The sequence below is a fragment of the Scyliorhinus torazame genome, chromosome 17, assembly GCF_047496885.1.
Source record: "Scyliorhinus torazame isolate Kashiwa2021f chromosome 17, sScyTor2.1, whole genome shotgun sequence".
In the NCBI taxonomy this organism is placed as follows: domain Eukaryota; kingdom Metazoa; phylum Chordata; class Chondrichthyes; order Carcharhiniformes; family Scyliorhinidae; genus Scyliorhinus; species Scyliorhinus torazame.
This window is the reverse complement of record NC_092723.1, coordinates 182226928-182254505: the sequence shown is the minus strand read 5'-3', so window position 1 is coordinate 182254505 and position 27578 is coordinate 182226928. Positions and strand designations below refer to the sequence as shown.

Sequence of the window (27578 nt, the reverse complement as noted above, 5' to 3'; positions counted from 1 at the left end):
TACAAATACCCTAATCAAATATGAAAAATGAAAATGAAAATCGCTTATTGTCACGAGTAGGCTTCAATGAAGTTACTGTGAAAAGCCCCTAGTCGCCACATTCCGGCGCCTGTTCGGGGAGGCTGGTACGGGAATTGAACCATGCTGCTGGCCTGCCTTGGTCTGCTTTCAAAGCCAGCAATTTAGCCCAGTGTGCTAAACCAGCATATTTAAAAAAAAAAAAAAAAGAAAATTGTTAGCAAGACTCAGTCTCTTGTAAGAAAAAAACAAAATTATTCAAAACCGTTTACTAAAGCGTCCTTCAGATCCTAACCTCAATTGATAAGATGGTTCGAACCACAGAAAAATGACATGATTTCCTTTTCGGTGGTGAACGTTCTCATGTTGAAACAGCTGCACTGACTCAACAGAAGAAACAATAAGCAGCACTCATGCACATCAGTATGGATCAGTTCATCTTTTGTCTCATCAATTTTGTGTGTGGTTTAGTCAAGTAATTTCTTGTAAATACTGTCTAGTTCTTTAATTTTGTATTCTAAGACTTTAACTTTCAACAATTGTCATGTGGAAGAATGGAGGATTTTTTGTGGTGCCTTCCACATCCTCCTGACATCCCAAAATGATTGTCGAAATAATGACTTTTTAAATATAATCGCTGTTTTGTAGGTAGCCAGAGCATCAGTTTGCACATAGCGGGCACCTCAAAGAGCAAATGAATGAATGATTTCTTTAAAGTTTTCTCCATGCTTGTGTGTTATACCGTAACAAAATACAAATTAAATATCTTGACTTGTACTTCATTACAAAAGTTTACCGAAACAGAAAAGTGGTTTTGAAGTAAAACACACACAGCTTTTACCTGTCTTTAATCCTTTTCATGAACCTACTGCAGTAATGCAAAATGATTTGTTGCTTCCAGTGTGATGTGATGGTTTAACTATAGTTTTCTAATGTCCTCACAATTCACCAAAAGTACTGTATAGGCAAAATGTTGCTTTCTGATTTTGAGGCCCTCTGTACGCTTGCGTAGATTAAGTTGTTGGCATATTGTAGTGATTTCAAAGTTCAAACTGAAATCTAGTGCAATGTGGCACAGTTGCAAAGGTACACGTGACTGCAAGGGGGAAAAAATCAAGTATTTTTGTTTTGCTCGTCAACTTAATAAAACATTTTATGTGACATATGTTTTAAAGATCACAAATGTATTTGTGGGAGTATGTGCTCCAATAATGAGGTGATGTGTAATTTCTGGTTTGAGCATAGTGTGCATTTTTGTCTTGTGAAGTCTTCAGAGTTTCAAACACCAAGATATTTTCAGCTTAAGGGTAATTACAAACTGTGACTGATTATTCCTATCTAAACAATAAATTGTTGAAAGATTAATCAGCCAAATGTTTAACTGCAGTGAGAAGCAAATTACTTTCAGACTCAACACGCACATTCAACAGACTTCCCAAAGATCTTTGCCTCCTAAATTCTTGATGTCACCTAATGCTCTTTATTTCCTCTCTTCTGCTCCTTTCACCCTTGGTTGCTTCCTTATCTTTGGGTCTTGGTCCTCACCTAGATTCCTCAAAAAATGTTTTGGAATGGAGCATTGCTATCAGTGATCATCGCTGTGGCACAGTGGTTAGCACTGCTGCCTCCCAGCACCGGGGACCTTGCTTCAATTCCAGCCTTGGAGTTTGCATGTTGTTCCTATTGTTATATTCCTTGCCTTTTCCTCCAAGATAGCCAGAGATGTAGTGTTGACAAAGAAGATACAAATAAGAAGTTTGAATCAAAACTAATTTATTTTACACTACTAAACTAAATGAAGTTTGCGCACACTACTGAGTTACAGATAATAAACTAATGATACTGAATCTGTAGTACAGTATTCAATATTCTATCTCACTATTAAACTACACTATGACTTGACCTTGTGCTATATTTCTCTATTCTACTTTCACTCTGCTCTCTTCATGCTCTCCCAGATTTCTAGAGATGCTGTCTTATATACAGTGAATTATTGACGCCCTCTAGTGTTTGATTTACACGCCGATTCAGATATTAACCCTTTACTATACTGGCATTATACATATCATTACACCTGTGGCTGCGTGGGTTCTTTCTAGTGCTCCGGTTTCCTCCCACAGTCCCAAGATGTGCAGGTTAGGTGGGGTTACAGGGATATGGCAGGGGAGTGGGACTAGGTGGGGTGCTCTTTCGGAGGGTCAGTGCAGACCCTATAGGCTGAATGGCCTCCTTCTGCACTCTTAGGGATTCTTATGAAATACGTTCTCTAGTTTTGTGTTGAGCCATTTAGACTGGCTACCTTCCAGGTTCAGTTCCTGATCTGTGCTGAATTGACTGACTTGCAGTCATGATAGGAATGGAATGCCATAAATAGCCTACAGCCAGGGTTTGTACTCGAACCCAGCAACCCCTGCTGAAAGTTATGAATATAGGATTCAGACTTTGTTTCGATCTTGGTCAATTAGACTCAACACTTGATACCTAAGTTCACGTGAAGAATCTCATTTGGATGAAATGCCAGAAGTTGGTACCACCAACAAAACTGCATTTTGACATGGATTTCCTCTCCCTGGGAAGGAGGGCAGAAGAACTGGAGTTCGGAGTGGTGGTGTTGGGAGCTTTAAATTTACAAAGAAATAGCCACTGTACAGGCACCTTGCAGGGAATTGTTTCCCTGAGTAATGTTGTACATGTATGTGATTTAAATGAAGTTTGGTCTGTTTCAAGCTAGTTATAGGCTATGTACCCTTCCAGACCAAAATGTGAATCCGATTGCTAACTTTACTGAGTCCGATCTTAGCATCACATTAATTTCCTCCGGCTTTTAATTCATATTGATTACATTGGACCCGTAATGCAGTTCAATTACAGTGGTGCTCTTGGTCATTTTCTGGTTTGAAAGGAAACATGCAAGGGGAATTTTCTGTACTTTCTTATCTTCGCTTTCTCCTGTTTGTGCTATGCACTATCTCTAATGGTGGATGGGCAGTGACTTTGGCTGAATTGACATCCCTTTACTCCGTATTCATCCTCTGTCTTGTCTACATTTCTTCCATGCCACCACTTATGTCTGCTGGTTGAACCACTATACTCTTGGAATTCCTTGCATAGACCCTCCCTCCCCAAACCTAATCTCCTTTCCACTTTGAAAGTTTCCTTCCTACTCTCTTTTTAAAAAAAAAAAAATCCTCGTAACCTTTCTCTTGACAGTGCCTTCAGCCCTTCCATCCAAAACATTTTTTTCGAACAAGGAGCACGAGTAGGCCAGTTGGCCCCTTGAGCTTGCTCCGCCATTTAGTAAGATCTTGGCTGATCCGATGGTGTATCCCGTTTGCCCTCAAGAACCTAAACCCCACCCCATGCTTATCAAGCAAGAATTTATCCACTCCTTCCTTTCTGCTCCGTATAATTCCCTCATTCCCTTCTCTTTAATTGCAAAGTGTTCAGAGATTTCAGCAAATGAGCAGTGCTACAGGCATGAGAGTTGGAGCCTGATTTCTGCTCGCACTCATGCTGAAATGTAGCTAATAGCAGGAACTCACTGACCTGGGGGAAATCTGGCACGGTTCCACATCCTATCTCTCCTTGCGTTCTTGCTTCAACATTTTTGCACTGCTGTGATGCAGCCTGCTTCTATTTGTAATGACCATTTTTAAAGCGAGATTGTTCTCAAGACAACTGGTTTATAAACTGGGACCATTTTGTGAAATTTAAATTAATATACTGTCCTCAAATATCACAGGTGATCAAAAAGACCAATCCTATAAAAAATAATAATAAATGGCGCGTTTAAATCGATATATTTTGGCCTGTATGAAATCTATTTCTTCAGTTTCAATGTGTTATGCAGAAGAAGTATGTACTGAAGGCATTCTAGTAACACCAAAATGTATGTTCACCTCCCCAACAGAATGATTCCAAACCTTTTGAATACCAGATTGCTACCCTAAACATCTATGTTTCATAATTCATGGTGTGATGTTGTTTTTGGTAAATATAATTTTGCTGGAAAAAGTTTGTCATCATCAGGACAGACCCAAAAATAACAAGTTTTACAGGGAACAACAATTTATACTGACTGCATAAGAAAATGGTGCTGATTAGCTGAGGCATTGCAATGGAAAATGCACCAAGGCACAAGTTATTCCTCCAAGTTTTTGTTTAAATTTTAAAAAGGCAAATCAATTCTGATTGGTTGAGGTGTTACCACGAGAGGCATATTGTAACTATTGTCCCCCGTGCTTTGTTTAATTCAAAAAGGCGATTGTCCTTGAAATGTTCTTTTCTCTTGTAGAGGACCCAGCCTTGTATATGAATGTATATAGTTTTTACCAGGCGTAAGTGTGCCTAATTGATAATCTTAAATGGTTGTTAATGTAATTTGTAACACAGTTGCCATTATTCAGTAAGTACTGTCCAATCACAAAATCACATCTAATATTGAACACTATATTCTGAGTTTTGAAAAAGCCAGTTGGTTGGGTATGGTCAGTACTCTGAATGTGACATGCTGTTTGATACAATCCATCAATCCACCAGTATGGTGCTGTTCAGCACAGGGCTAAATCGCTGGCTTTGAAAGCAGACCAAGGCAGGCCAGCAGCACGGTTCAATTCCCATAACAGCCTTCCCGAACAGGCGCTGGAATGTGGCGACTAGGGGCTTTTCACAGTAACTTCATTGAAGCCTACTTGTGACAATAACCAATTTTCATTTTTCATTTCAATCATTGCGATGTACAGCCTACATGCCTGGCATCACAACACTGAAATTCATGAACCACATTGCTTATTTGTGTGGTAGGCAGAACCATCTTTTTGGCCATGATGTGGAGATGCAGCATCCTATTACTGGACAATACCACTCGTGTTGCTACTGCATAGTAGCAGCGTGAAGGTAGCTTAACCTGTTGCCTCAAATTTTTGTGACACGTTAACCTTGCAGTGTAATTTGCAGTAGACTGGGCACTTTTCAGAATTGAAAGTGGTGGCTTTAAGGTCCATTCGTGAGTTTGCGTGATATGCAATCAATCAGAGCATCTTGATACATATCTTGATGTGCTCCATCCCATGCTCAAACTCGCCTTTGAAATAAAGCAATCTAATGAGCTCCTTCCATGTGCTAGTCCACCAATGGGTTTCTTACGACCGTGTACCGCAAACCTACCTTCACTGGGGCAGCACGGTAGCATAGTGGCTAGCACAGTTGCTTCACAGCTCCAGAGTCCCAGGTTCGATTCCCAGCTTGGGTCACTGTCTGAACGGAGTCTGCACGTTCTCCCCGTGTCTGCGTGGGTTTCCTCCGGGTGCTCCGGTTTCCTCCCACAGTCCAAAGATGAGAAGGTTAGGTGGATTGGCCATGCTAAATTACCCTTGGTGTCCAAAAAGGTTAGGTGGGGTTGCTGGGTTATGGGGATAGGGTGGAGCTGTGGCTTAGGTAGGGTGCTCTTTCCAAGGGTCGGTGCAGAGTCGATGGACCGAATGGCCTCCTTCTGCACTGTAAAGTCTATGATATGCGTTCGGCTTCCTACAGCTCCATGTGCTACAAGATTGGCCTTATTGGCAACCCCAGAAATAGGGCCCACGCTATTTGCTCGCTGTGTAAGCTTAATGTGGAAATAGGGCGCTTCAAAGCTTTCTTGTGAAAAAAAGCCCTCGTGTCCACATTAGATGTGATTTAGCAGTTGGATAGCACTTACTAAACAATCATAAGTGTGCTAAGCATTACCCTAACGGCCAATTTAAAATTACCAGTTGGGCTTGCAGTGTGGTTCACTTATGCTTGCCAGAAGCTACATATATTAGCAGGCAGGGCTTTGCCCTCTGCAAGCAGAAAGAACATTTCCAGTAACTGCGCCTTTTTCAAATAAACAAACATGGGGGTCAACTTCTCCCTGGTGCATTCCCCATGGCAATCCGAGTTGACTTGCCTTCTTTTTGAATTTAAACAAAAGCTTGTTCTCTGGTGCATTTCCATGGTAAGACCTCAACCAATCAGAATCCATCTGCCAACCAATCAGCACCATTTTTCTCATGCAGTATAAATTATTATTCCCTTTGAAATTTGGCATTCTTGTATCTATGCTGATGAATGCAAGACAAAATGCTTTGACAGCATGCCTCTTGCTTTTCAGCAATGCGCAGGTCCGTACGACCAAACGACTATAAATATTTTTTACAGTTGTCACCTGGCAAATTGACATACGAAGAAATTAATAAACAACAGTTAAATCTTTCCAGAATATGTGGTTGGATGCCATGCAAAGAATTGCTATCTATGCATGCCATTTAACATCTCCATTAATTGCTCAGCTGCTTTACTTCAGTTCCAGATTTCATGCTATCTTTAATCTCAAACCCACAGTATTCAGATACAATATTTCTTTTTATAAATTTAGAGTACCCAATTCATTTTTTCCAATTAAGGGGCAATTTAGCGTGGCCAATCCACCTACTCTGCACATCTTTTGGGTTGTGGGGGCAAAACCCACACAGACACGGGGAGAATGTGCAAACTCCACACAGACAGTGACCCAGAGCTGGGATTCAGATACAATATAACCATTCTTAGGAATGTGGGCTCACACACTCACTCGCGCTCTTGCTCGCACACACTCTCTCACTCGCGCGCTCACTTTCGCTCTCACTCTCTCTCTCTCTCACACTCACTCGCTCTCTCTCTCACTTTCTCTCTCATTCACTCTCTCTCACTCAGACTCACTCACTCACTGAGACTCACTCACACTCTCTCTCTCTCTCTCTCTCTCTCCCTCACACTCTCACTCACTCTCTCACTCACTATCCTGTAAAGTGGCTTCCATGTATGTATATAATAATGAAATAAAATGTAGTTGTTCCAGTTGCTGTGCACCATTATGACCTGCACAAATTAAATGAAAACTATATACCATCGTTGGGAATAATGCATGATTCAGAATCTGTTAATTGAGTGATAGATGTAATGATTTGAGTTACTGTTACTGTGCAACTGGAGATACTTACTTACCATATGCCATGTTTAGCCACAATGTGTTTTCTTCATACCCGCAAAAACAATTTACTTGAGTTTTTGAAGCAGATGAAGATGCTTTATATTTTGTCTGAAGGGTGAAAGTATGTTATTTATTTTTACTGATATTTTACCCGACATGTCAGCATGTATCTCCCGAGTGGAAATACATGATCACTACCAGTCAGCGCTATAGGAGTAAATGTGGTTTTTAGTCATTTACAGTGCATTTTGGCACAGAATACATGTGATGAAATCGGAACTATAAATCACATTGCAACTATAAATCACATTGCTATGTAAAATATTCATCTGGTTTTGGTTACTGTTCAATGTCTTGTTTAAAAACAAAATTGCCTAAGTGACTGTTCTTTTAAAAGTATATAAAGCAGGCATGAAGATCTCGCTTATACATGTGATTTTATAGTCCATGCAATTAAATCATTTGTGCCAATTATTTAACATCTTTTTAATGATTTGGAAAGAGAGATTGTGACTCAATGGGAACTTGCTTTTCTTGTCTGCATTGACCAGATCTATTTTATGTTGCTCTGGTTCTATCTAGTGACCATCAGTCTTTTCAAACTCTTGTCAGAAGTAATCATGAATAAGAGGATTGCAGTGTCTTTCATCCAAATAAAACATGCCTGTTGGTGGAAAATGCAGGGTGACAATAAACAGAAGTGTTATGGAATAACTATAGTTTTAGATCATTTATATTTGTATTTATGTATGTTGGGCATAACCTATAGTGTCCAGTTTAAGCTTAATTTATTTCTGCAGTTGTGTGTTAAGAAGATCCAGTTTCAGTTTCACGTTAAAAGATGTCTGCATTTTAATGAGGGTTTACCAACTCTAAAACAAACACTGGGTATACAAAACTGGGCTGTTGTCTAGTAGCCAAAAGAAGCAGCAAAAGCAGTTTGAGTTCAGTTGTAAGACTGTAACCTTGAAGTAAGGACCAGGGACATGAAGAGAGACAGCAAAGAGCACGAGTTAAAGAACGGAAAGGTCCTGAAACCAGGAGAGGAACAGAAGCAAATTCCAAGAACTTCTAGTCAAAGGAATAAAGAACAGGAATCTGTGAGGGGTGGGGGGGGGGGGGGGGGGGGAGGAGAGAGAAAAATATTCTGTTCAGTGAGGCTCAGAGTGAGGAGCAGAGAGACTTTCCAAAAAGGCAAAGCTGTGGAAAGCGAAATGGGCTTGCAAGAAGCCAGAGGTCTATGGACAAGGAGCTTGGTGACTCCTAACTAAGTGCCTGTGAAGCAGTGGTGTTCTATCGGCATGCCTGGGTATCTGAGAATGTGTGCGGAAGGTGAAGTTTGAATGTACATGGCGTTTGAGGGCAGAGGGATACCAGAAGGAGAGATTGGAACCCAGCAGTTTGATCCTTGGAAGACATGAGAGAGGAAGTGTCGTTTGGGAGACACTTGCAAACTGAGAGTGGAGATTGGAAACACTTGTGTGGAAGACAGAGTTCCAGTGAGAGACCAGTGGGCTCACAGTGTGACAAGCATCTAGGGGGAGTTGATGAGAGAGCCAAAGAGGTTGTTTGGGTGCTGTCTGTCACTTGATTTCAGAGTGTAGAATGTCTGACCACATCTTTCCTATTGGTTTACATGGGCTGTGTACTTACTGTGAACATTAGTGTATTAACTAAAGGGATATGGGAGGAAGGCGGGATCAGGGTAGTGAATTTGATGATCAGCCATGATAATGAATGACGGAGCAGACTCGAAGGACCGAATGGACTCCTCCTGCTTCTATGTAAAAGTATAAATCTTTACTCCTCCTTGTAGTTCCTTTACCTTGACTTCTATTTTTGTCTGATTACAATGTTTCTTTCTATAATAAAGGTAGTAAACACACACACGCACATATATGCCCATATATATATAATATATGTAATATGCTTGTTTATACTTGTAAACATATTTTATTTATATTGTGTGTGAGGCTGGTTTAGCACACTGGGCTAAATCGCTGGCTTTTAAAGCAGACCAAGGCAGGCCAGCAGCACGGTTCAATTCCCGTACCAGCCTCCCCGAACAGGCGCCGGAATGTGGCGACTAGGGGCTTTTCACAGTAACTTCATTTGAAGCCTACTTGTGACAAGCGATTTTCATTTCATGAATGGAAGTTATTGTTTAATCTGTAGCGGGTTGCTTTGCAAGAATGTCTGTCTGTAATTGGTTAGTTTGCTTGTTTAGATGTTTAGAATTGTTCCCTGATAATTGGTGGGAAGTGGCACAGATTGTCCACCATTTTAATGTCTCATTCGGCATCTCACTATTCAACTACAGCAGGTTCTGGGGGATATTACTCCAAATCCCACCACGACAGCTGGCGGAATTTAAATTCAATGAATAAACTTGGAACAGAAAACCAGTCTTAGCAATGGTCACAACGACAACGATCATCGTTAAAACCAATTTGGTTTGTTGCCATCCTTACCAGATCTGGCCGACACGCGGCTCCAGACCGACGGTAATGTGGTTGACACTCAACGTCCCTCTGAAGTGTCTGGTCAAGCCACTCAATTCAAGGGCAATTAGGAATAGATAACAAAACTGCCCTGACCAGTGAACATACATAGATTAACATAGAATTTACAGTGCAGAAGGAGGCCATTCGGCCCATCGGGTCAGCACCGGCTCTTGGAAAGAGCACCCTACCCAAGGTCAACACCGCCACCCTATCCCCATAACCCAGTAACCCCACCCATCACTAAGGGCAATTTTGGACACGAAGGGCAATTTATCATGGCCAATCCACCTAACCTGCACATCTTTGGACTGTGGGAGGAAACCGGAGGCACCCGGAGGAAACCCACGCACACACTGGGAGGATGTGCAGACAGTGACCCAAGCCGGAATCGAACCTGGGACCCTGGATCTGTGAAGCAATTGTGCTATCCACAATGCTACCGTGCTGCAGCACACATCCCACAAAAGAATAAAGAAAGAAAAAAAGACGGTGGGTGGGATTTTGCATTCCCAATTCTGGTTGGAGCGCTCTGAAGGCACTTGGTCTGTGCTGATTTTCATCCGTAAATGGGCACTTTCAGATCTGCTCCCCAAAATATGGTCAGCATGTACGAAATTGTGGCTGTTTGCTAGAGCAGCTTGGGAATGTAATGGAGGGTTTTAATAATTATAGTAGATTTTGAAAGACTAAATAAAATGAAGATTGCTTCCACTGATTGGCGAATTGATAGTACACTGGGAAGTTAGACGACCTATTTTCTCCACACATTTGGTTCTTTGAACATTCTATGTTGCTAGATCAGCAGTGGCTCTTAAGCTCCAGCACGGTTGCAAGAGGAGATTTAGGGAGTCATGAGCTCCCATGCTGTGGAACCCGGACTGAATTTCCAAAGCTGCTGAGGCCCTTTTAAATATTTGTACTTTTTCTGTTTGGTTGGACATGGCTCAATCTGTCTGTTCTCTGAGGCCCGATTGCTGCTTTAATCACACCTTGTAGAAAGATGCGACTTGGTTATCCTCCCCCTGCCCTGCTGAACAGGTCTCAACTCTCTTTCCCCCCCCCCCCCTTCACCCCTCAATTTATCACTCTGGGATCATACAAAACCTGAGGCATTAAAACAAGGTCACACTGGGAAAAGTTTGGGAAACACTGATAGACATTACAATGTAATTGAAAAGGGAATTTAATAAATACTTCAAGGACAAACAAATTGTTGCAAAATAAATGCCAATGGTTCCCCTTGCGCACCAGTTCAAGAGTTGAATGACATTTCCCTGTGCTGTGATTTCTCCAGTAGACTTCAACCCCAGAGACCGTTTCATTTTGCAAAGAAACCTCTTTGAACTTCAGTCGTGCGTTCACGGCTATTAGGAAACTTTGGCAGAATTGTTCCTTTCATCTTGCTTTGAATGATGAAAGTTATACTTAATGTGGACCAGGTGGAAGCAGCAATTACAGCATATGTTTGACATTTGCCTTAATTGCAAAAGATGAAAATAGTGTTTCTCTTGTTTACAAATTGTGCTAGCCTGAAGGAAGAAGTTGAATTTCTCTCTGAATTTTGAATTAGAGTCGAAATCTCAAATGTTTGAAACGTAGGAGAGATTTGTTGTTTTCAGTGAAGATCAAAAAAAGGGCAGGTTGGAGCACACAAAAGGACCCCATCTGAATCGGTGATGTTTGCTGCAGAGGGAGGTTTATAGGCAGGGCAAAGGGGCAGAGGATGTAGTGGCCGAGGAGCACATATTATGTGGGGAACATGGAAATTCTGCTTGATTTAACGGAAGGACCTCTTTTGCACATTGGCTGCTGTCGGAAATTGGGAAAAACAGGTTGAGTGGTATAGTGATGATTCTTCTCCCCCTGGCCCAACTCACAATGGTCAAATACACTGTTGATATTCAATGTGGAGGCCGGTATGTGAAGACGGCCCACCTGGCAAATGGCACAAGAAATTGTGAATTGTACGTCTGCATCAATCAGTCCCTTGTGACAGGCAGGATGAAATTGGGAGAATGTTTCTGGCCAGCTATATGTGGAAATTGTTCAGGTGTGTTGGACCACAGGGCGATGGGACAACACCTAATCCCAACATTCTTCATATAGCGCTTCTGAGCAGTACCATTGCAGGGAGGTACAAAGTAAAGGCCATACTCATTGTCGCGGGAAGGGAGGGAGCTTTATTCAACCAACATTCCCTTTCCCATGGCTGGTTTCAGAGCACGAACGGGAAAGGACAGGGAAAAATATATCCTCACAGGCACTCACATGGAGATTGTGGATGTGTGAGAGAAGCCTTGTATTAGTTTTAAACATGTTATCAGTTGCAGCGCGATGATCGGGTGTATTGTGGTGTTGGATTAAATTTCTAAATCTGACTCTCCTTCACCACTCTAATATTAAAGAAATAAAGAACTTGGTTCTCTGTAGTGCCATTCACAACCTCAGATTATCCAAAGCCAATGAAGTACTCTCAAATGTTGCAGCAACTGTTGAGAAACTGCATCAGCTGGTTTGCACAAAGCAAGATTCCACAAATAGCAATGGGATTAATGGTATCACCTGTTTTTGGTGGTGTTGGTTGAGAACACAAGAAATGGAAACAGACCCATTGAGTCTGCTCCTATGGTACTGTTCAAGGCCCCTACACATGACAAATATTGGGGTGAGGTGCTGTCCCGTCACCCTGTGGTGCAGTCTAACACACTGAACAATTTCAACCAACCAGAAATTTTCTCCCAATTTTCATCCCGCCCATCTGAGGGCACTGACTCAATCAGATGCAAAATTCAATATGATGGTGGCTGATCTTGGGACTTCAACTTTGTTTTCCTGTCCGCTTCCTATATCCATTAATCCCCTGGTATACAAAAATCTGTCTATCCCAGCCTTGAATCTATTCAAATGATGGAGAATCCATAACCCTCTGGGCTAGAGAATTCCAAAGATTTACAATCCTTTGAACGAAGTAATTTCTCCTCATCGTAGTCCTAAATGATTGGCCCCTGATCTTAAGGCTGTGGCCCTGTGGGGGAGATTGCCCCATGGGGGAGATTGCCCCGTGGGGGAGATTGCCCCGCGGGGGAGATTGCCCCGCGGGGGAGATTGCCCCGCGGGGGAGATTGCCCCGCGGGGGAGATTGCCCCGCGGGGGAGATTGCCCTGAACAGCAGAAACAATGGGTCCACCCTGTCAAACCCCTTCAGAATTTTGTAGGTTTCAATGAGATCGCCTCTCGTTCTTCTAAACTCCAGGAGCTGTCCCAATTTGTTCAGCCTCTCCTCGTAGGCAATCCTCTTATCCCAGGGACCTTTGTTGTTCTGCCCCAATGCAAGTATATTCTTTCTTCAAGAATAACTTCACGTTTCGCTATATTGTACTCCATCTGCCACCTTGTTGCTCGTTCACCGAACCTACCGATACCTCTTTGCAGCCTCTTTGTGTCCTCCCCACAGCTTACCTTTCCATCCACTACCTAACGGCTCATCTGAAAGGTGCTGTTTTTGACACCGCAGAACCCCCTGGGTACTGCACTGAAGTGCCAGGCTAAATTATGTGTTGAAGTCTCTAGTGCATCATGAACTACACCCTTCAGACTCCGTATGAGTGTAAGCACTGCCAGAATGGGAGTTGCCACTGACCGCTGGTAATTGATACATTGTCAGTTTGAATTACTTCCTAAACTATAATTATCAATATGGATTTATGTTTACAGTGCATATGTCATGATAAAAATTACAAACGTTATTAAGATGTATTATTTTTTTAAGTGCTTCTGGGAACCGAGTGCATCTGGAAATATTAATTATGATTGTAGAGGAATTCATTCAGTTTGCAGGCAATTTCAATGATCTCGGTCACTTGGGCTAAAATCTGTTAACTGCTGCACAAAATGGATAGGTTAAACTAATCTGAACTCTTGTTTTCTGCTTGCAGCTAACTGATCTCAGTAAGTTTTAATAATGGCTGATACTTCCATACATAAACATTGAGCTATAGACGTGGTCGCACAACACAGCGAGTGAAGTCTCTGCTTGAGGTAAGCTTATTTTAAATGAGGATGTTCTGAATGATGTGAGGGGTGTGTGACGCCCCTCTATTTTTCTTTGGTTGATGCGTTCGGATATGGAACACTGATGCAAACATTGGATTGTGGGCCAGCTCTTGGGAAAGGGTGAAACTGCTGAGCAGTATAAGCGTTTGCAAGTTAGTGAATCGTCACTCTGTATTGCATATTGAAAACCTACAGCAATCAAACAAAGATTTCAGCCTTCCCGTCTAATTTCTGTAGTGATGCCTGCTGTAAGTGTATACAAAGGCAAGGACACGCTCTATTGTGATGCTATCACTGGTGCTGATGGCTACACAAGGGGGATAATTAAAGCAGAAAAAAATTATAATGGGAAAATTTGCGACTCATAATTTCTATGCCACACGTCCCAAAACCTTGAGCTGGACGATTGAAGTAATGTAGTTTCTTTCTGAACCACTGGCACTGCAAGTGAATTCCATAAGTCTATAACCTCCATGAAGCCCTCTGTTCTGACCCTCTTACATTTAATCTTCTCTTGGGTTCTGTTCCTACATTTTCAATCGTCTTATGCATCCTTGTTGGGTTAAAACATATTCACCTGTATTTGTTTGCCCTTTTAAATACTGTCCTAATGCCGCTTAACATTGGTAGATTAAAGTTGTTGGCCTGGATATATAACAGCAGCCAGGAAACCTGGAAGTTTTGCAAATTAGCTGTAACCCAACTGGAACAGATTCTTTGTTTTACTGTTCCAGATAGATGGCTGCCGTTCTCCCACATCTTTCTCCTTATACCTGAGATGCCCTCTGAAAACGTGTGTTAATTGTCTTTAATTAGCCCATCTCTGGGCTGCCCCACACACCGTAGAGTCCTAACTCCACAGGATTCGTCTTTTGTACTTGACAGTTTCCCTACCTGGAGGTTGGCCTGACTGACAGACGTGTCCTCCAGATGATGAGGAGGTCTCCAGGGCAGGCCACATGAGGGAGGTAGGTCCAAGACACAACCCTGACTCGGGATTGGGGTGGGCTTCGATCCCCAGGGCAGGAGGGTGGGCACTACGATCTTTGTATCGGGTGGGGGAAGATTTAGGAGGTGGATGGGGAAGCACTCTTGCCCCTCCTGGCTCACGAACGGTGCTGTAACAGCACTTGTCATCTCGGAAACAGTCCTCGGTCCCCCTTCAGGTTGCCTGAGGCCTGAGAAACCCAAATGACCAGTGTAAAATGTGCAACCTGTTTAAATCCGAGACTGCCAGACATATTTGAATTGCCAACAGGCCTCCTGGGAGGAGGCTGACTCCCCATCCTAAGTCCCGTTTTCAATAATCTCCAAAATGGGCAGGCTAGGGCCATTTATTTTTGATTCATTCATAAACCTGGGATTGAGGGTGTTGCTGGCTCGGCCAGCATTTATTGCCCATCCTTAATTGTGCTTGAACTGAGTGGCTTGGTAGGTCTTGAGAGACGACCACATTGCTGTGGATCTGGAGTCCTTTGTAGGCCAGACAAGTAAGGATGGCAGAAATTGTTCCCTCAAGGACATTAATAAACCAGATGGGTTTTTATGATAATCAACGGTTTCATGGTCAGCATTAGACGTTTAATTCCAGACTTTTATTGAATTGAAACATCTAGCCCAGTGACAATACCACTGTCACCAACTCTCCCCCAGACTTTTAAACTTTAACGTTTGACCAACCCCAACTCTCTCTTTTTCTGGTGTCGAAATTCAGCCCATGTGAACTGCTGTTAAATTTCAAATTATCACCTTGAAAATTAAGATTCCGATCATGTCTGATTACTTTTTGGTCTGGCTATTCCACTGGTGATCTTATTGCCCATGTTGAGGACCTTTGGAAGTCTACTGTTGGGCTGTTTGGTAAATCAGCTGCCGTTGACTGAACACTTCCGAAGTCTTTTACCTTTTTAAGGATCGGCGCAGGCCCTTTCGAGCCTGCTCTTCCATTCAGTAAGCTCATTGCTCATCTTCTATCTCAGTTCCATGTTCCTGCAAAATCCAAATATCCCTTGATTCCTTTAGTATCCAAATATCTGTTGATCTTTGTGTCGGGTATAGACACCGACTGAGTATTCACCACCCTCTGAGGTAGTGAATTCTAAAGAATTACAACTCTGAGTGAAAAGATTTTCTGCAATCTGAAAAGGCTGAGCCCTTGTTCTGAGATTCCCCAGCCAGGGAAAATACCCCATCAGCACTAATTTGAAATGAAAGTCTTGTTTCCTCAAATTGTTCTATTTGTGCTACTGTTGATGGCTAAACGTCTATCTTTCTTTCTATTAACTCGGGGTACCCTCGTGCTCTGCCCTTTCTCTGCCCTCTCTCCCATTCTATCCCGTACTCACTCAACACCCAATGCTATTCATTCTTTTGCAGGTCTGACAGCATGTGTGGAGAGGGAAGGGAGCTGATGTTTCGAGTCTGGATGACTCTTTGTCAAAGCTGCCAAAACTTTGACAGAGTCATCCAGATGTGAAACGTTAGCTCCCTTCTCCACAGATGCTGTCAGACCTGCTGAGATTGTCCAATATTTTCTGTTTCAGATTCCAGCATCTGTAATAATTTTATTTTATCTATTCATTCTTTTGATGGTTATTCCCTGTATCTTAATCAACTTCTTTCAGATTGCTTACCTTTAGTAGCCAAAGTGCTTCCACAGTGCAATGGCTGAACAACCCACCTCATCTCCTCCATGCCCTTCTAGGAGCTTGGCTTTCTGTAATCCCATGGGGAAAAAGAAGAAACGGTCGTTCAAGGATTTAAAAAAAAAAAAAAATTTAAAAATCTGTTGTCATTTTGCATTTGTTTTATCTTCCGACTGACATTTACTGTTCTTGTACAAGCCAAAACACAGCGGAAAATGCAGCTGTTAAACATTTCAAGATAGTTGCAGGTTTGTTTTAGGATTACTGCTGGTTTAAATCGATTGATTGATTGGTTTATTGTCACATGTACCAAAGTACAGTATGTTTCTGCGGCCAAGGGAATGTACATAGTAGACGAGAGAATAATCAACAAAGTACATTGACAAATGGTACATTGACAATAGTGATTGGTTACATGAAGTTTGGATTCTCTACAGAAAGAAGATAAACATGCATCCAGAAAATGAGATTACACACCCAAATAAAGGACAATTTATTCAGCCAGTGTATAAATATATTAAATAATTGTGGTCAGTGCTCACTCATACCATTAACAAAATATAATATTTGGCCTTCTTGCCCATAGCAAGACTGTTAGAACCTTGTAAGGTATATTTAATTGTTTCAAAAGTAGCTTTGAATATTAAAAACAAACAATTTTTTTTTACCAGGACATAAAATTTGGGGTTACATTAAGAAAATACTAGCCTCTTGAGGATCCTTTGACAGTGGATTTAAACAGTATTGGCAGGCTCAGACTGGAAACTTTAACTTACTCCGCTATACTGCCAAACTTTGAAGAGGCTCATTGGAAATATTATGTACACCTCTGAGCCACGGGTTTCTTTTACAACTAGAAGTGCATAACATTTGGTTTTCGCATTTTATCTTCAACAAGGGAGATGTTCTGCAACTTCAGAATCTTAACGTTCATAAATGTAACAGGCAGGATCTGGTTAGAAAAATATTCCTTATTGAAAAAAATATGATCTTCCTTGGGAACTAACTTTTATGTTACTTTGAAAATGGTACAAATCATCAAACTGTTCATGTGCTGCAACTGTAGCGCTGCAACTGCAGCAAGTTAAATTGACAAGCTGACTAGATGTATGTTTTTGCCAGGTTGGCAGTGTTATGCCAGTTGGCATGACAAAAATAACAAATTTCTCCACCTTTAATTCTAATGGAACCAAAGTGAGTCCTTTATCCCTGCACGTCCCAAAAATCACAGTAACCCTCTCATTAAATGGACTGTTCCCAGGCCGCCTCTAAAACCATCTGACAGCCAGAAGGTGAATGAGGCAGGTGGTGACTGAAGTATAAGGGTCTGGCACATAGTGTGTTAATGTGGGACTTGTACAGTACCGCCCACACAGCATTGTACGAGAACACATGGCCCGCACCTGGGGTCAGTCTACTGTTGGACAGAGCTGTGCGCACAATCAAGCATGAAGACAGCTCCTAGGTTGAACACTTTACTGTATATATGTACATAGTTCTTGTAGTTAATAAATACATGCAGTTAATCTAGCGAGGACTTCATTTAGACCTACAGAAGAGTATCCAATGCCCTCCAACTGCAACCAACCTCCCATTGTTCTCAATTCCTTTTCAAGCATACTCCAACCTTTCCTTGGTACAAATCCATGTAGCCGTTTGAGATCAGCAATGTGGGAAGTTGCAGGTATAGAATTTGTGCTTGTCACTTTGTGGTGAGTTCTACTGAATTGATGTGTAAATGATTTTGATAAATTAATGATCAGCTTTGAGTATACAGAAATACTCATTTGACATCATCACCTGCTGCACCTCTGTAAATCCCTACTTTTTGCTTTGAGTATTTATTCTGCTTTCTCACAAAACCTATCCGGTGCTGGTGACAAAAGGATTTATTGTATAATAACTAACTGCGGTCAATTCAGAAAAGAACTTGCCCTTAAAGGCAGCCATTATACTTTATAAATGCATTCAAGGTGTTTCTCCTGCATAGGCATGACCTTGTTTCTGGCGAACTTTGACTTGGGGGCTGCATTTTCCACAGCTAGAGTATACCTGCTTAAAGAGGCTCAGCCATGAATGTACTCTCATGGTACATATGCTCCCCTGGATGGCGGTCTGACTAAAACTGCCAGTGCAGGTAAAGGTGATACCTGTGATTGAGTCTAATACTCGGTATGGGTACCAGACTCTCTAAGCAGAAAGTTGTAGCACTGAATTGAGCTGCCCTTGGCTAATCTGTCTGTCATTGTTTTTTGCTAATGATAACTCTGGTGCTTTAAGGACACTTACCAATTTTTTGATTGGACAACAATTCTGTTCTTCCAGGTACGCCCTACTGATTTGTTATCAGATCCAAGGGGAAACTATTCTGAGACTGGCAGTTGTTAGATATTAAATAGGTGAGTGTCTACTTCCTGAGTTCCAAATTGTTAATATCAAAATACAAGAGTAACACGTTCCCCCAACAGCTGTGCTCCACTCCTGTCTGCTTCTCAAACTCAAGAGGTTTACAGACGACACAGAGATTGGCTGCATGGTACATAGCAAGTATGATAGCCGAAGACTGCAGGAAGGTATCAATGAACTAGTCAGGTGGGCAGAAAAATCGCAAATGGAATTCGGCCCAGAGATGGGTGAGGTGATGCATTTGAGGAGGTCAAGGGAATAAACTGGGAGGATACTGCGAGGTGCGGAGGAAGTGAGGGAAGTTGGAGTGAATGTCCACAAGAGGTGGCACAGTGGTTAACACTGCTGCCGGATGGTGCCAGGTAACCGGGTTCAATTTGGATGACTGCCTGTGTGTAGTTTGCATGTTCTTTCTCCCTGTATCTGCATGGATGGATATGGATATCGCTTTATTGTCACAAGTAAGCTTCAAATGAAGTTACTGTGAAAAGCCCCTAGTCGCCACATTCCGGTGCCTGTTTGGGGAGGCTGGAACAGGAATTGAACCGTGCTGCTGGCCTGCCTTGGTCTGCTTTTAAAGCCAGTGATTTAGCCCAGTGTGCTGGTTTCCCCCGGGTGCTCTGGTTTCCTGCCACAGTCCAAAGGTGTGCAGGTTAGATGGAGGTATCGGGACAAGGTGGTGGAGTGGGCCTAGGTACGGTGCTCTTTCAGAGGGTCGGAAGAGAACTGATGGCCTGGATGCCCTCCTTCTGCACTGGAGGAATTCTATGTATCCCTAAAGATCGCAGGACGGGCCGATAATAATTAATGAATCTTTATTAGTGTCACAAGTAGGCTTACATTAATACTGCAGTGAAGTTGCTGTGAAAATCCCCGAGTCGCCACATTCGGGCGCCTGTTCAGGTACACTGAGGGAGAATTCAGAATGTCCAGGTTAAGAAGGTATATGGAATCCTTTCATTTATTAACCGAAGCATAAAGCATATGGGTTAAAACAGTGGGTTAAACTAAAATGGCAGGAGGGTGGGAACCTCTGCAAAGAGGCAGAAGAGGGGGAAACCAGGACAAGAACAAAAGTGGAATAAGAAAAGTGATAGGCAGAGAAATCAAGGGCCAGAATAAAACCGCACCGAGAACACGCCATCCTAGACTGGGTATTGTGTAATGAGAAAGGAATAATTGGCAATCTAGTTGTGTGTGGCCCACTTACCCAACCTGTCTATATCCATTTGTAAATTTCTGATTTCCTCATTGTAACTTACTGTCCCGCCTATTTTGGTGTCATGAGTTAGGCTGGGTGGCTTGTTGTTTGGCTGGTACAGATATGATAGACCAAGTGGCCTCTTCCTGTGCAGTAAACTTCCTATGATTCCCTCTCCCGATCCTATTAACTCTACTAATTTACTTAGAATAGGACCATGACAAATATCAAAAGTCCATTCAGACATTAAATTACTTGAGAGCAATGTGGCTAATATAAAAAATCAGTCCGTTAAAAACAAAGAATTGGTCAATGCAGGAAATAGGTTTATGTTTTTCTTTGTTTTGGAACAAGTTGCTCAAATAGTGTATTTTCATTAACTTGTAGTACTTTCCTAGCCAGTAACTAACAACATTTAGCTTTGCAATAAACTGTAGCTGTGACTCCAGCCTTTTCTTGCATAATGAGCACAACCCTCTGGCTGCTCCAAAATCATTACCAACTCTTAGTGCTTGTTCCTCACAGTAATGTGGAAAATGTCCCTGTTTTATTAACCACACTAAGTGAATGGTACAAAAATTAATGTAGCAATATGTGTAAAATTCGACAGCCTCCCCTCGCCAAAATATTGTCTAATCATTTCAACATTGGAATCTGCCTAACTATTATGGCTCAAACCCATGTTTCTCATATATATGAATAATTCAGTTTTCATACAATATAGAATTTAAAATTTAAAAAAAAATTTATTCTCCTTTTTGCATTTTCTCCCAAATTTACAGCCACCAACAGTAATCAGTAACAAATATTTCAATCCCCACATCAGCAACACCGATCCCATCCTCCCACTAAACCCAAAACACTCGCCCACATGTTCACATAAACAGCTGACAAAAAGGAATCACCCATGGCCCCATTAACACCCACCCCCCCCCCCCCTCCCCCCAAACTAATGTTCGATGTTATCCAATTCTTGAAAGTGCATAATGGATAATGCCCATGAATTGTAGAACCCCTCCATCCTTCCCCTCAGTTCAAACTTAACCTTCTCAAGAGTCAAGATTCCCAACAGATCCCCCCGCCACGCCAGGGCACAGAGAGAGGGTTTGTGCAAGGGGTCGGGATTGAGAGCATTAGCAACAGCGCCGCTCCAGATAGCCCCGGGGAAGTACTCAGGGAGTCCAGTAATAATAGCTTCATTGAAAATTTGGAGGCAGTTTCGCCAACACTTCGGGTTGGGGGCAGGGTCAAGGGAAATGCCGATTCGGGGGGGCCCACAGATTTGAGCCAGGGAGATGGGATGGAAATTTTTGGAAATGGGAGGTGAAGGGGATTAAGACACTGAAAGATTTGTTTCTTAGGGGTCGGTTTGCAGGATTGAAGGATCTGGAAGCGAAGTATGGGCTGGAGCAGGGGGAAATGTTTAGATACATGCAGGTTCAGGGAGAGAGTTTGCTCTCCAACCCAAGAGGATCCGCCTTCGGGCGATCAACGAGGCGAAAGCTACGACATCTGCCTCCGCACCCGTTTCCAACCCTGGCTGGTCCGACACCCCGAATATGGCCTCCCGGGGGCACGGGTCCAGTTTCACATGCACCACTTTAGAAATTACCCTAAAAACCTCCTTCCAGTAAACCTCTAGCTTTGGACTGGACCAAAACATATGAACATGATTAGCGGGGCCTCCCCTGCAACGTTCACACACCTCTTCTACTCCTTCAAAGAATTGGCTCATCCTTTCCCTTGTGAGGTGTGCTCTGTATAACCACCTTCAGCTGTATCAGCCCCAACCTTACGCACGAGGTGGAGGCATTCACTCTCCGGAGCACCTCACACCAGAACCTCTCCTCCATGTCCTCTCCCAACTCTTCCTCCCACTTTGCTTTGATCCCTTCCAGTGGTGCCTTCTCCTCCTCCAAAATAGCTCCGTAGACCGCTGACACTACCCCCTTCTCCAGTCCCTCTGTCGTCAGCACCTCCTCCAGCAAAGTGGAGGCCGGCTCCTCCGGGAAGTTCTGTATCTCCTTTCTGGCAAAATCTCGAACCTGCATGTATCTAAACATTTCCCCCTGCTCCAGCCCATACTTCGCTTCCAGATCCTTCAATCCTGCAAACCGACCCCTAAGAAACAAATCTTTCAGTGTCTTAATCCCCTTCACCTCCCATTTCCAAAAATTTCCATCCCATCTCCCTGGCTCAAATCTGTGGGCCCCCCGAATCGGCATTTCCCTTGACCCTGCCCCCAACCCGAAGTGTTGGCGAAACTGCCTCCAAATTTTCAATGAAGCTATTATTACTGGACTCCCTGAGTACTTCCCCGGGGCTATCTGGAGCGGCGCTGTTGCTAATGCTCTCAATCCCGACCCCTTGCACAAACCCTCCTCCATTCTGACCCATTGGGAATCAACCCCTCTGACCCAGCTCTGCACCTTCTCCACATTCGCCGCCCAGTAGTAATACATCAAGTTCGGAAGTCCCAAATCCCTCTGTAGTAGCACCTTTCTAACTCTGGCCACCTCCCCCCCCCCCATATCAACGACGTAATCCTGCCCTCAATCTCTCTGAAAAAAGCCTTTGGCAGGAAAATCGGCAGGCATTGAAAAATAAACCGAAATCGTGGCAACGCGTTCATTTTAACCGCCTGTACCCGACCCGCCAGTGACAGAGGGAGACCATCCCACCTTGCCATCTCAGCTTTCACTCTCCCATACAATATAGAATTGTTTGTTTTTCCCACACTGAAGAAATGCATCCGATGTTTGCATTGAGTTGTAAATTGCACCATAAGAATCACAGCTCCCCACTTCATTCTCCAGCATCTGTTGACTTGACTCTTTTTAAAAGTCAGAACTTCTGAGCGAGATCTGCAGGTTGAACAGCCAGATTACTCGATACCTTCAAATGGCGGGGGTCTCAAAAAATGCCGAATTTCACTGAGCTGAAAATTTGGTCTGAGGGAAAATAAACACAGCAGCAAAGTGGAAATTCTTGAATTGTATTCTTTATATGCCAAGTATGTACACATTCCATCCAAGCCTATTGGCTCTTCAAGCTAAGGACCATCATTGCGTAGTTGTTCCATCAAAATAAATTATTTCCCATCTCTTGGGCGATGTTTCAAAGGAGTGAACACATTCAGCAGCTCTGCATTTCCCACCGTGTGACACAAGAAAAACAGTTTAGCAAACTTCCAACAGGAAAGGTAGAAGTGGTGCACTTTTCACAGCAAGGAAGGTGACTGAATAAACAAATTGGGCTGCCCCTTGTTACGACAGAGAAAATTTAATCCTTTCTCAATTACCTGGTGTTGCATTGCATTTTCAATCTCTCTCCGTGTCACAAAATAAAAAGGTGAAGTGATCAAATAAGATTTGTTACCAGCTGGGCTATTTCTGACCCGTTTCAATCCTTCCCAATCAGGTTAGATGCAGATAAGTTTTTACCCGCCCTACTTTTGTTCCTGAATTACTAATGAAATGTAGCTTTCTTAAAAATAATTTTTTTTAGGAAAGTAGATAAAAATTGGAAAATGCATTAACTGTTATTTTTGTTTTTCTTCCGCTTAAATGTTCTCTCTTAAATGATATTTTCCCCCTAAATAAACTAAATATATGTTCTTTTCCAGGATGTTTGCAAACTTTTAAATGCTCTAAACCAAGGTAGTATTGAGACCTTGGTTGAATGCATTTTAATCATATTACACAACCCACTATATACAGTCACCAACAACCACTGATATGGACAGATACTCAGTGGGGAGCTCATCAAGAAACATTGTAAGCTTGTAGTTCTAATCTGTTCACACTCGTTCAAGCTGGAAGTTCAAATCCTCATGAGCTTTTGTGCATTGTTTCATTTTTACGGTTGTGTTGTAATGAGCTGGTTAGTTTTAATAGTTGTGTAATACATCTATTAAGTCATCCTATAAATTATTACTCAACCTTTCTCAGCTAGTTTATTGTATTTGTAAGTCTCCTTATCATTTCCTGATTGTTTGACTCAGTGCCCAGAACGCACCATGTCTGTCCTTGCAGATTGAGTCTGTTAATGTCTGTTCAGTGTCTAATCCTGTCCTCATCGTAACAGCTTTTAGAATCTGCAATAAAAGCTAAGTCCTTTGTTTTATAATGTGTAAGTGCCTTTAATGTTGAGCAATATTTAATGAAGATACTGGAATTGTCAGGATCTTCCCAACTGGTCCACCCCCAACTACACAAAATATGGCAGCTATTGCAGGGTACAATTCCTTGGTTCTTGCTCATGTGAGCATAGAGAGTTAATGTTGACAGACTGTTCAATAACGGAGAACACTGGAACTGAACCTAATGCATGTACGCACTCTTTCTCCAAGAGATATCACTGAGGCAATCACATGGATAATTCTGGGTGTGTTACCACTGCTTCCACAAAGTCGATAAATATTTTAAATATCTTTTCAAAGGAAAACTTCAGGATCTTTTGGCTTATATTGACTACATTTGACTTTGCAACACCAACAGAATTCTGCCACCCGCAAGGCATAGGTATTAGAATCTATTTTTGCTGAACATAGAACATAACAGCACAGTACAGGCCCTTCGGCCCTCGATGTTGCGCCGACCTGTGAAACCACTCTAAAGCCCATCTACACTATTCCCTTATCGTCCATGTGTCTATCCAATGACCATTTGAATGCCCTTATTGTTGGCAAGTCCACTACTGTTGCAGGCAGGGCAATGCACGCCCTTACTACTCTCCGAGTAAAGAACCTACCTCTGACATCTGTCCTATATCTATCTCCCCTCAATTTAAAGCTATGTCCCCTAGTGCTAGACATCACCACCCGAGGAAAAAGGCTCTCACTGTCCACCCTATCCAATCCTCTGATCATCTTGTATGCCTCAATTAAGTCACCTCTAAACCTTCTTCTCTCTAACGAAAACAGCCTCAAGTCCCTCAGCCTTTCCTCATAAGATCTTCCCTCCATACCAGGCAACATTTTGGTAAATCTCCTCTGCACCCTTTCCAATGCTTCCACATCCTTCCTATAATGCGGCGACCAGAATTGCACACAATACTCCAAATGCGGCATCACCAGAGTTTTGTACAGCTGCAACATGACCTCATGGCTCCGAAACTCAATCCCTCTACCAATAAAAGCTAACACATCATATGCCTTCTTAACAACCCTCTCAACCTGGGTGGCAACTTTCAGGGATCTATGTACATGGACACCGAGATCTCACTGCTCATCCACACTGCCAAGAATCTTACCATTAGCCCAGTACTCTGTCTTCCTGTTATTCCTTCCAAAATGAATCACCTCACACTTTCCTGCATTAAACGCCATTTGCCACCTCTCAGCCCAGCGCTGCAGCTTATCTATGTCCCTCTGTAACTTGTAACATCCTTCCGCACTGTCCACAACTCCACCGACTTTAGTGTCATCTGCAAATTTACTCACCCATCCTTCTACGCCCTCCTCCAGGTCATTTATAAAAATGACAAACAGCAGTGGCCCCAAAACAGATCCTTGTGGTGCACCACTAGTAACTGGACTCCAGTCTGAACATTTCTCATCAACCACCACCCTTTGTCTTCTTCCAGCTAGCCAATTTCTGATCCAAACTGCTAAATCACCCTGAATCCATGCCTCTGTATTTTCTGTAGTAGCCTACCATGGGGAACCTTATGAAACGCTTTACTGAAACCCATATACACCACATCAACTGCTTTACCCTCATCCACCTGTTTGGTCATAGAACATAGAATTTACAGTGTAGAAGGAGGCCATTCAGCCCATCGAGTCTGCACCGGCTCTTGGAAAGAGCACCCTACCCAAGGTCAACACCGCCACCCTATCCCCATAACCCAGTAACCCCACCCACCACTAAGGGCAATTTTGGACACTAAGGGCAATTTATCATGGCCAATCCACCTAACCTGCACATCTTTGGACTGTGGGAGGAAACCGGAGCACCCGGAGGAAACCCACGCACACACGGGGAGGATGTGCAGACTCCGCACAGACAGTGACCCAAGCCTGAATCGAACCTGGGACCCTGGCGCTGTGAAGCAATTGTGCTATCCACAAGGCTACCGTGCTGCCCCTTCTCAAAGAACTTAATAAGGTTTGAGGCACGACCTACCCTTCACAAAACCGTGTTGACTATCTCTAATCAAATTATTCCTTTCCAGATGATTATAAATCCTATCTCTTCTAAACCTTTCCAAGATTTTGCCCACAACAGAAGTTAGGCTCACTGGTCTACAGTTACCGGGGTTGTCTCTACTCCCCTTCTTGAACAAGGGGACAGCATTTGCTATCCTCCAGTCTTCTGGCACTATTCCTGTAGACAAAGATGACTTAAAGATCAAAGCCAAAGACTCCGCAATCTCCTCCCTAGCTTCCCAGAGAATCCTAGGATAAATCCCATCCGGCCCAGGGGACTTATCTATTTTCACACTTTCCAGAATTGCTAACACCTCCTCCTTATGAACCTCAAGCCCTTCTAGTCTAGTAGCCTGAATCTCAGTATTGTCCTCGACAACATTGTCTTTTTCCTGTGTGAATACTGACGAAAAATATTCATTTAGCACCTCGCCAATCTCCTCGGACTCCAAGCACAACTTCCCACTACTGTCCTTGACTGGCCCTACTCTTACCATAGTCATTCGTTTATCCCTGACATATCTATAGAAAGCTTTAGGGTTATCCTTGATCCTACCTGCCAAAGACTTCTCATGTCCCCTCCTGGCTCTTCTTAGCTCTCTCTTTAGGTCCGTCCTAGCTAACTTGTAACTCTCGAGCACCCTAACTGAACCTTCATGTCTCATCTTTACATAAGCCTCCTTCTTCCTCTTGACAAGTGTTTACTTTCCTACTTGCTTACTTTCTTCAGTCGTGCCTGGTATCTCGTTATTACGTAACTTTTATTGCCTCTCTGTTACATGGAGAAATTTAATAATCTGTAAAATGTGCACATTCCCTTTACTCCTCTAAGGGCTGGTTTAGCACACTAGGCTAAATCGCTGGCTTTTAAAGCAGACCAAGGCTGGCCAGCAGCACGGTTCAATTCCCGTACCAGCTGCCCCGAACAGGTGCCGGAATATGGCGACTAGGGGCTTTTCACAGTAACTTCATTTGAAGCCTACTTGTGACAATAAGCAATTTTCATTTCATTTTTTTTTTTTTTTTTTCATTTTACTCTGCTCAGTATGTTATTCTTTTTATGATGTAAAATTTGCTCCAATGAAGATTAAGGCCCTTTATAGAGAGGTTAACTTTCTGGTTCTACTTCTTTCGAATCAGACATATGCCACTGGGCCATCAATATTTAAGGAATAGTCTCTTTGGAAGTCGTGTTTATGGAATTTACATTTTAGTTAAATTGATGTAAGGGAGAACGCAGCATCAATCTGCTGTTTCAGGTTATTTGGGGGATATCTCGTGTGATCTCATTCACGGCTACTTCCACATTTGTTTAATGCTGTAGTCAGGCCAACGTATCTCCCAGTCCACAGTTTTCGCACAGTTGCCAGTAGCACTAAAGTAAACCTTTAAAATGCAATGAACCATTCTATTCTGCCAAGCTTAAAGAAAAGCCAAAGTGCAACTTGCATGATGGTCCTTCCTGAATCAAAGTATAGACTGGTTTGAAGACGCGCAATGACAATCCTATTCTGTGCCTTGTCATTTGTGTGTTGCCAAACTATATGGTTCTGGTATTTTAATAGGAAAAGTGTCCTTCACCATCTGCAAAGGAATTGAAAGTAGAAAA

The 27578-nt window shown here is 42.7% G+C and overlaps 1 protein-coding gene across 10 annotated transcripts in view; it reads left to right on the top strand.

Moving 5' to 3' along the window:
- Nucleotides 1-27578, top strand: part of mrtfba (myocardin related transcription factor Ba) — a 324052-nt gene that overhangs the window by 87493 nt on the left and 208981 nt on the right. For 8 of the 10 annotated variants that reach the window (XM_072481799.1, XM_072481798.1, XM_072481797.1 and 5 more), the window contains 2 exons: nucleotides 13449-13551; nucleotides 18537-18610. The gene's annotated coding sequence lies outside the window, so the exon portion shown is untranslated. Of the gene's footprint in view, nucleotides 1-13448; nucleotides 13552-18536; nucleotides 18611-23576; nucleotides 23595-27578 lie in introns of those variants that run through there. The other 2 variants (XM_072481794.1, XM_072481796.1) reach the window with 2 other exon arrangements.